The 10,653-nt window shown below is 47.4% G+C and overlaps 1 protein-coding gene across 1 annotated transcript in view; it reads right to left on the bottom strand.

Moving 5' to 3' along the window:
* The window catches only part of GON4L (gon-4-like (C. elegans)), a 292,893-nt gene that overhangs the window by 3,083 nt on the left and 279,157 nt on the right, over positions 1–10,653 (bottom strand). The gene's annotated exons all lie outside the window — the stretch shown is intronic.

The raw sequence follows: 10,653 nt of genomic DNA on the forward strand, positions 1-10,653 counted from the left end.
TTTGTATTTTTAGTAGAGACAGAGTTTCACCATGTTGGCCAGGCTGGTCTTGAACTCCTGACCTCAGGTAATCCACCCATCTCGGCCTCCCAAAGTGCCGGGATTACAGGCATGAGCCACTGCCCCCAGCCATGCACTCTTAATTCTGCAAGATGAGTGAGGCCATAGGATAGGAAAAGCCTGAACAGGAGAAGGGCTTCCTATGGGTACATCAGTGAAAGAGGTGGTATATCCATCCTTGAAAAGGCTATTTATCCAGGCTCATGGAGGTTCCTGTCTGGAGTACAGGAGAATGAGACTGAGAAACAGAAGGGCTGGGTTGGCAGATCACTCACCTGAAACAGGCATCTCTCCCTTTCTGGTGGTCCTGACAGTCTTGATCTGGGTGGCCTCCTGGGGCTCCTTGCTCTTGTAGGATTTGCTGCCACAGACCTGCAGAGATGGTCTTCTGGGTCAAAGGTGTCCTGACTGCCGATGTCTTCGGGGCACACCAAAGGAAGAAACCCTGCCTGATGCTCACCAAGTCAACCCACATGCATGTCTGCTTCAACAATTTTTTTTTTTTTTTTGAGACAGAGTCTTGCTCTGTTGCCCAGACTGGAGAGCAGTGGCGCCATCTCAGCTCACTGCAAGCTCCGCCTCCCGGGTTCAGGTTCATGCCATTCTCCTGCCTCAGCCTCCCGAGTAGCTGGGACTACAGGCACCCGCCACCACGCCCGGCTGATTTTGTGTATTTTTAGTAGAGATGGGGTTTCACCGTGTTAGCCAGGATGGTCTCGATCTCCTGACCTCGTGATCTGCCTGTGTCGGCCTCCCAAAGTACTGGAATTACAGGCATGAGCCACCGTGCCCAGCCAACAATTTTGTTTTTTTAAGAGGAAGGGTTTCAATTGGGTGCAGTGGTACATGCCTGTAAACCCAGCTACTTGGGAGGCTGAGGTGTGAGGATCACTTGAGCCCAAGGGTTCAAGATCAGCCTGGGCAACATAGCGAGACCCTGTCTCAAAACAACAACAAAAACAGAGGCCAGGTGTGGTGGTTCACACCTGTAATCCCAGTACTTTGGAGGCTGAGGGCGGGGATCACTTGAGGTCAGGGATTCCAGACTAGCCTAGCCACCATGGTGAAACCCCATCTCTACTAAAAATACAAAAACTAGTGGAATGTTGTGGCGGGGGCCTGTAGTCTCAGTTACTTGGGAAGCTGAGGCACAAGAATTACTTGAACCCAGGAGGCAGAGGTCACAGTGAGCTGAGATTGTGCCACTGCACTCCAGGCTGGACAAAAGTGAGACTCCATCTCAAAAATAAAAAAAGAGAGAGATAACGTCTCACAGATAACAGAGATTATCTTGCTCAGGTTGGAGTGCAGTGGCTATTTACACAGGCATGACCGTAGTGGTACACTATATCCTCAGACTCCTGGGCTCAAGTAATGATCTGGCATGAGCCTCCTGAGTGCCCCTTTGCCCAGCTACTGCTCCAAATATTTTATTTTGATTGATTGATTTTTTGAGATGGAGTTTCGCTTATGTTGCCCAGGCTGGAGTGCAATGGTGCGATCTCCACTCACCGCAACCTCTGCCTCCCAGGTTCAAGCGATTTTCCTGCTTCAGCCTCCTGCGTAGCTGGGATTACAGGCATGCGCCGCCACGCCCAGCTAATTTTGTATTTTCAGTAGAAACGGGGTTTCTCCATGTTGTTCAGGCTGGTGTCCAACTCCCAACCTCAGATGATCTGCCTGCCTCAGCCTCCCAAAGTGTTTAGATTACAGGTGTGAGCCACCATGTCCGGCCAGGGGAAAGGTACTAATACTAGATATGACTCCTAATGATTCCACTCTCCACTCCGCCCTACTGATCTCCAGCTAGGGCACTACCCCAAGCAGAGTAAGGACGTAAGGCCCCTCCCAGGCCCCAGAACCTCCTTCCTTGAGCATCCCTTCCAGGACATCCATGGCATTCCTGAGATCAGACAGGCTCTGGTTTCAGGTAGCAATCCCTCCCTACCCCAGTGTTTTATGCTTTGGGTAAGCCTAAAAAGTCCTTGCCTTGTTCATCTCCTCCAGGAAGCCCATGACACTCCAGAGGCAAAAAGGTATGGAGTAGGTTGGGGAAAGAGACAAGAGAAAGGTCTAAGGCCCAGAAGACAACAGGAAGAAAGCAGGACAGGAAAGAATACCTGGGTGATCTCCTGGGGAAGGCAGTCTGCACAGCCCTGGAGGACCTTGATAATCTTCTGGTGGTGTGAGGGGTTCTCTGCAAAGCAAATCTCCAGCTGCCGAAGGAACTTGCGGCTCTTCTCAAAAGCCTGCTGCTCCTCAAACTACCGGAGTGGAAAGTGGGCAAAAGAGGTGTCACAATATAGCTAGAGCAGGACTTGAGGGTTCTAAGGATAAGAACTAGTGGACCAGGACATGAGAGATGTTTGGTTTAAAATTCTAGTTTACAATTATGAGATCTAATTTAAAACCCTAACCTCCATCCACCTTGGGCCACTGGTGGGTAGCCACCCAGAGCAATTAAGATGTGAGTAACAGCTTCAAGAGATGTACATATTTCATGTTGTTTGCTGTATTATGGATGTGAAATGAGACACCCAAACTCATGTACTACTTTAGAGTTTACATTACAAAGAATTTTCAGGCCTTGCAAGGTGGCTTATGCCTGTAATCCCACCACTTGGGAGGCCAAGGCCGGAGGATTGTTTAAAGCCAGGAGTTTGGGCGGGTGCGGTGGCTCATGCCTGTAATCAGAGCACTTTGAGAGGCCAAGGTGGGTGGATGGATCATGAGGTCAGTAGTTTGAGAGCAGTCTGGCCAAGATGGCCACATCTCTACTATAAAATACAAAAAAATTAACTGGGCGCAGTGGCAGGCACCTGTAATCCCAGCTACTCAGGAGGCTAGGGCAGGAGAATCACTTGAACCCAGGAGGTGCCGGTTGCAGTGAGCTGAGATTGCACCACTGCACTTTAGCTTGGGTGAGAATGGAAGACTCCGTCTAAAAAAAAAAAAAAAAAGCCAAGCGTTCAAGACCAGCCTGGGCAACATAGTGAGACTCCATCTCTACAAAAAAACCTAAAAATTAGGCAGATATCATGGTGTGCACCTGCAGCCCTAGCTGTTTGGGAGGCTGAGTCAGGAGGATCCCTGGGACCTGTATTGCCCAGGCTAGTCTCAAACTCCTGACTACAAGGGATTCTCCCACCTCAGCCTCCTGAAGTGCTGGGATTACAGGTGTGAGCCACTGTGCATGGCTGAGACATTGTCTCTCTTTTTTTTGGAGTGGGGGAGGGGACAAGGTCTTGAGCTTGTCACCCGGGCTGGAATGTTAGTGGAGCAATCATGGCTCAGTGAAGCCCCAACCTCCCAGGCTCAAGCAGTCCTCCCACCTCAGCCTCCCAAGTAGCTGGGACCACAGGTGTCCACCCCCACACTCAGCTAATCTTTTTATTTTTTGTAGAGGTAAGGTTTTGCTATGTTGTCCAGGCTGGCCTCGAAACCCTGAGCTCAAGCCATCCATCGGCCTTGGCCTCCCGAAATGCTGGGATTACAGGTGTGAGCCAAAATACCCGGCTGACATAATCTCTTTATTTTTATTTTATTACTTTTTATTTTATTTATTTTTTTGAGATGGACTGTCACTCTGTCACCCAGGCTGGGGTGCAGTGGCGCAATCTTGGCTCACTGCAACCTCCGCCTCTCCAGCTCAAGCGATTCTCCTGCCTGAGCCCCGCTAGTAGCTGAGATTACAGGCACACACAACCATGCCTGGCTAGTTTTTGTATTTTTAGTAGAGATAGGATTTTGCCATGTTGGCCATGCTGGTCTCGAACTCCTGACCTCAGGTTATTCACCCACCTTGGCCTTCCAAAATGCTGGGATTACAGGCATCAACCACTGTGCCTGGCCTATTTTTTTATCTTTTATTTTGAGATGGAGCTGATCTCAGCTCACTGCACCCTCCACCTCCTGGGTTCAAGCAATTCTCCTGCCTTGGCCTCCCAAGTGGCTGGGATTACAGGCACCCACCACCACGCTGATGTAATTAATTATGTCTTTTTTTTTTTTTTCTGAGACAGAGTCTCACTCTGTCGCCCAGCCTGGAGTGCAGTGGCACAGTCTTGGCTCACTGCAACCTCCACTGGGTTCCAGTGATTCTTCTGCCTCAGCCTCCTGAGTAACTGGGATTACAGGCATGCTCCAACACACTCAGCTAAGTTTGTAATTTTAGTAGAGATGGGGTTTCACCATGTTGGCCAAACTGGTCTGGAACTCCTGACCTCAAGTGGTCCACCTGCCTCAGCCTCCCAAAGTCCTGAGATTACAGACGTGAGCCACTGTGACTGGTCCTTACAGGTTTAAAACTCTTGATATTATGAAATAGAATTTCAGATTACCATAAGTCATTTGTTTTGCCAAAAGGATGACTCAAAAATTTGAAAAAGCAAAATGCTTTGATTAGCCTTTACTATTACATAAAAATCCTGTTCAAGAGAGAAAGCCAAATTTTACCCTTCCATAAGTTTGCTATTAATGTTAACCCCAATTTTAATGAAATCCTATATACAATTCTATTTACTTTTTTTTTTTCTTTTGCATTGGCAAGATTTATTAAAGTGAAAGCGAAAGTGAAAGTAAAGCTTCCACATGGTGGAAGGGGACCTGGAAGCGTTGCCATTTTTGGCTTGGGTGTCTTATGCTTATATCACCTTATGACCCCTCCCCTTTTTCTCTTTATGTCATATAGAATTAGCTTATTTTCTGTGCGCTTGTAGGTTGGCAGGCATGATTGGTTAAAAACATCAGGCAGCAGCTAGAGCTTAAACTCCCTGTATGATTGGTTGAAGGTTCAATCCCTTAGCTTGCAACTATGACTTATTTTGGCTTAGGGGAAAGTTCCCTTAGGGAAGTCCCTATTGACACAGGAAGTGCAACCAACTTAGCCACTTAGTCCCTCAGTCTCGCCTCTCAAAAGGAAAGCCCAAGTGCTATTGGGAAGTTGGGCAACAATCATTCTAGCTACTTCCTGCTGACCTGGGGCATAGAAGGGGCTCTGCAGTTGAGGCTTCCTCGGGAGGGGAGTCTTTGGTGTCATGGTGTGAGAACAGGTTGGTGGGTCAGTCTGGGGGTTCTCGATAGGTGCTAGTGGTGTCATTTCGGGCTCCATTTATAGAATCATTTGCAGTTTCATGGATTCTATTCTGGAAGAGACAAATTTTACAAGGAGGTTAAAAATGCAGGGTGCAAAGATAAGCAACATCACAATAGCCACCAAGGGTCCCAAGAAGGGGAGAAGCCAGGGCATCCATTGATTGACAATATTCCAAGGTCCTGTGTCTTGGAGCTCTTGTGGCCAGCACTGTATCCGGTCTCAAAGCTCCTTAACCTTTTTGGTGACAATTCTGGATTGATTAATGAAATAGCAACACTCTTTTTCTAGAATAAGACAGGTCCCACCTCTTTCAGCTGTTAATAAATTTAAGGCTTTCCAATTTTGGAGGGCTACTGCTGCCAAAGAGTTAAGCTAGCTTTGTAAGGTGACCAGCAAATCTGCGACTTGTTCCATGTCATCATTTAACTCTTGTGATAATTTGTAATATATTGGGGTGATCAGACCCAACACCAGGCCATGGGGGCTATGAAGTCTGGCGGAGTCAAAGGAATGAGACAAGACAAGAGTGTAAAAAGTGGGACCAGGGGGCCCATGCTAATATGGAGGCTGTGAAGGCCCCGAGCTCTTGAAGCTCACACTATTTATTGGTGATCAAACAAAGAAGCAGGTGGTGAGGATGTGGGGGTTGAAAGAATGCGGTGTATCAAGCACATGATCTACAGCTGTGATGGTTTAGCATTTTCTTTGAAGCATATGGAACATGTTCTGCTAGATAATGGGGAACATGTTCTTCTAGTTTAAGATACAATCAATCTATGAGCCTGGGAGGGCTGGAAGCAAGGAGCCAGCAAGACTAGACACATTCCAAAGGCCAGGAGGGTTTTTATGCCCTGAGCCCTGGATTCCATCCAAGTCACGAGGGGTTTTATGCCCTGGGCTTAGAGTGTGGTGCAGCAGGGCAGCTTTCCACTCTTTGGCACAGAGCTTGGTGTTCCAAAGGCCATGAGGGGTTTTAGACCCTGGACCCGGGACATGTTCCAAGACTCTTTTACGTTATGTCAGGCATGCAAGTCCTGCCTCAGTTTTTTCCCCAACACTCTGCTTTTCCCCAACAGTAATAGAATTGGGTGGAGGTGGTAAAGCCTCCAATGACAGTTCCTAGTCCTCCTAGTATCTCAGCCCCAAAAATGAATGGCAGGACAGTCAAGGTATGCTGAGATGACAGATCTTTAAAGGCAAATTTTTGACAGATCTTTAAAGGCAAATAAAAATTGCAAGTTAGGATGCAGAGGGATGCAGAAGAAAGCATTCATAAGATCTAGAACTTTAAACCATTCTGCTTCCTCTATTATCTGGGAGAGTGGAGTATAAAGATTAGGTACAACTGGATTATTGGAAACAAGCCTCCCAAAATCTGGCCATAAACTGGCCATAAACAAAATCTCTGCAGCACTGTGACATGTTCATGATGGCCATAAAGACCACACTGGAAAGTTGTGGGTTTACCGGAAGAAGGGTAAGGAACACCTGGCCCGCCCAGGGCAGAAAACCGCTTAAAGGCCTTCTTAAGCCACAAACAATAGCATGAGCGATCTGTGCCTTAAGGACATGCTCCTGCTGCAATTAAGTAGCCCAACCTATTCCTTTAATTTGGCCCATCCCTTCGCTTCCCATAAGGGATACTTTTAGTTAATTTAATATCTATAGAAACAATGCTAATGAGTGGCTTGCTGTTAATAAATACATGGGTAAATCTCTGTTTGGGGCTCTCAGCTCTGAAGGCTGTCAGACCCCTGATTTCCCACTTCACACCTCTATATTTCTGTGTGTGTGTCTTTAATTCCTCTAGCACTGCTGGGTTAGGGTCTCCCTGACCGAGCTGGTCTCGGCACTGGATACAGAGGAACAACTGCCTCAGTGATAATTCTGAGGTCTTGCACTAACCTCCGTTGTCCATTGGGTTTTTGTATGCCTAGAATGGGAGTGTTGCCTGGACTGTTGCATGGTTTTACTAATCTCTGTGCTTTTAGGTCTTTGACAATCTTTTGTAACCCTTATTGGGCTTCTGGTCAGAGGGGGTATGGATTTAATAAGGAAAGGAAGTAGGATCCTTTAATTTAACTTGAGCTGGACAAGCATTTTTTGCTTGTCTGTATTGCTTTTCCTCTGCCCAGACTTCAGGATTAACTCCCTCCTTAAGTAGGTCAGCAAACAGGTATTCCTTCTCCTATATTCAAGTATATGATGGCCCCTGCTTTAGTTAATATGTTCCTCCCTAGTAAAGGAGTAGGGCTCTCAGGCATAATAAGAAAAGCATATGAGAAAAATAAGGTTCCCCAGTCTCACAACTTAGGGGGCAGGAGAAATACCTAGTGACTGGCTGTCCTAGGACCCCTTTGATGGTGAAAGACCTGGAGGAGAGTTGTCAGGGACAGAAGAGTAAAACTGGGAAGGCCACACCAGTGTCCAGGAGGAAGTCAGTTTCCTGGTCCTCAATGGTAAAGCTTACCTGGGGATCTTTGATGGTGATGGCATGGACTGGTGCCTGCCCTGGGCACCCTCAATCCTGTTGTTGGACCATCTGGTAGTGGCCTCTGGCCCAGAGGACGTTCACCCTCGGGGGCAGTGTTCCTTCCAGTGATCTCCCTGGCACAAGGGACGTGGACAAAGGGACAGCTTATTGTTGTTTGGGCAGTCCTTTTTAAAGTGACCCTGTAAGCCACTCTGATAACAAGCCCTGTTAGGCAGGTTGCCTGCCCAGCCTTTCTTTCTTTCAGAGCCACTAAAGTTCGTCTGCCTGAAGGCCATGACTAGGACAGCAGCCTTTTTCTTGTCTAGTCAGTCTCATTCAGCCTGCTCCTCCTGATCCCTATTATAAAACAACAAAGTTGCCAAAGTCAATAGAGTTTCCGAATTTTGCTCGGGGCCCAGGACAGACTTTCAAAGTTTTTTTCTAATGTCTGCAGCTGACTGAGTGATAAACTTATCCTTTAAAATTATTTGGCCTTCAATAGAGTCAGTTGACAAAGAGGTATGCTTTCTTAATACCTCCCTTAGCCTCTCTAAAAATGCTGTAGGGTTTTCTTCCTTTCCCTGAGTTATGGTGGACATCATTGAGTAATTCATTGGCATTTTTCTGGTCTTTCTTAATCCCTCTAGTATACAAGTCAATAAATGCCTGTGACTCCAGTCTCCATGCTCCAAATCGAGGTCCCAATGGGGATCCACACTGGGAACTACCTGTTGGTCTGTGGTGAATTGTTCCCTTTCTGCTGATGTCATTTTATCATTTACCTGTCTTACGTACCAGAGATCCCCAAACTCCCAGGCCGCGGCTAAGGCAGACTCTTTTTTGTTGGTAGTTAATGTTTGACCTAACAACAACATAATATCTCTCCATGCTAAATCAAAAGATTGTCCTAATCCCTATAAGACGTCCATGTATCCATCAGGATTATCTGAGAATTTTCCTAGGTCCAGTTTGATCTGTTTTAAGCCTGAGAGGGAGAAGGGGACATGTACTCATGCTGAGCCAAAGTCTCCTCCTCCTCCCACGGCTTGGAGGGGCACAATCAAGGGCCATTGGTGCCTTTTGGTTCCTTGGCCATCTTTTTGTCTGGCTCCTTTTGGGTCGATAGGGCCAAAGGAGAGTCCTTACTAGTGGGACAGGGAGCCATGGGGAGACCTGGGTATGGGGATAGGCTTTGAGGACCCCCAGTAGGATGTAAATTACATTTTTTACATAATTGTGGGTTATCCCTTAGAAAAAACCCTGTACATGTGGCACTTCACTCCATTTGCCCTCTTGTTTACAAAAGAGATCTAGCTGTAGGGTGGTATTATATACAGATCCTGACCTCATGATCTGCCTACCTTGGCCTCCCAAAGTGCTGGGATTACAGGCATGAGCCACCACGCCCGGCCAAGGGTTGCCCAATTCTATTCAATCTTAATCAATTTGACCATGAGGTGAGATTTTCCTGAACCTTTCATAACCTTTTACAAATCTTGCTAAAGAGGAGAGCAGCATCTTAAGAAAACCTTGTTGTGCTTTTTTTTATCTTTTTCTTCTTCTCTTTTTTTTGAGATGGAGTTTCACTCTTGCTGCCTTTGATCTTCCAGATAGTGCCTAGGGTACAGGTTATGAGGGACAGGTCCCGTATAAGTATATTGATACCCATTTGCATAAGAATAAGCCTGGGGGCACCATGGGCAAAGGTCTTTGGATTACCTCCCCACTTGACTTAGGCTCTTGGCCAAAAGATTCTTAGACTCAGGGGTAGGAAAGATCCTAAAGGATAGGGCCTCAAGAAAATCTTCTCTGAGGACATTAGGATCCAGGAGGCATGAGTCAGAAAAGGCAGGGAATGCACGCATGGGTGGCTGTGCAGTAGAGGCTTCTCGCCATGCCATGATGTCATCTGGGTCAGTGCCAGGAGTTTGGGACAACAGTTTTCTGCCTCTAGCCAGGCCTCGGCTTTTCCCAGGAAAGGTAGAGAAAGGTGAACCTGGTTCCAGGCAAACCAGCGCTCCCAGCCCAGAGGGCCAGGGGTCGTTAGAGAGCCCTTTCCCAGAAAGCCTCACACCCATGTCTTAAGTCTGGTGGCTGCACTTGCCACTTTTTTTTTGTTTGTTTGAGACAGACTCTCGCTCTGTTGCCCAGGCTGGAGTACCTGATGCAATCTTGACTCACTGCAAGCTCCGCCTCCCGCCAATCTCCTTCCTCAGCCTCCCGAGTACCTACAGGTGCCCGCCACCACGCCCAGCTAATTTTTTTGTATTTTTAGAAGACGGGGTTTCACTGTGTTAGGCAGGATGGTCTCGATCTCCTGACCTCATGATCCACCCGCCTCGGCCTCCCAAAGTGCTGGGATTACAGGCGTGAGCGACTGTGCATGGCCGCTTGTCACATTTAAATGGCTGACAGGTGCCTGGTGTTTTCCTCCAATTTCTAGCAAGAAGATAGAACAGAATAGCAAGCAAAAGGGGTCCAATGTTACTGCTTTGGAGAAAACCTGGATGGGTCCCTGGGAATGAGACGCAAAGTCTTCTCCTAATCAAAGGTCTTTTCTTGATTGAAGGGTTCGTGGTTTCACGGGTTTCAAGGAATGAAGCCATGGACTGCAGCGGTGAGTGTTACAGCTCCATCAGAGAAACACGCGGACCCAAAGAGTGTGTGATGGCAAGATTTATTAAAGTGAAAGTGAAAGTAAAGTGAAAGCGAAAGTATAGCTTCCACACAGTGGAAGGGGACCCGGAAGGGTTGCCCAATTCTTTTTTTTTTTTTTTTGAGATGGAGTCTCACTCTGTTGTCTAGGCTGGATGGAGTGCAGTGGCGCGATCTAGGTTCACTGCAAGCTCTGCCTCCTGGGTTCATACCATTTTCTGGCCTCAGCCTCCCAAGTAACTGGGACTACAGGTGCCCATCACCACACCCTGCTAATTTTTTGTATTTTTAGTAGAGACGGGGTTTCACTGTGTTAACCAGGATGGTCTCGATCTCCTGACCTCGTGATCCGCCCGCCTTGGCCTCCCAA

The sequence above is a fragment of the Colobus angolensis genome, unplaced genomic scaffold, assembly GCF_000951035.1.
Source record: "Colobus angolensis palliatus isolate OR3802 unplaced genomic scaffold, Cang.pa_1.0 Scaffold77, whole genome shotgun sequence".
NCBI lineage: Eukaryota > Metazoa > Chordata > Mammalia > Primates > Cercopithecidae > Colobus > Colobus angolensis.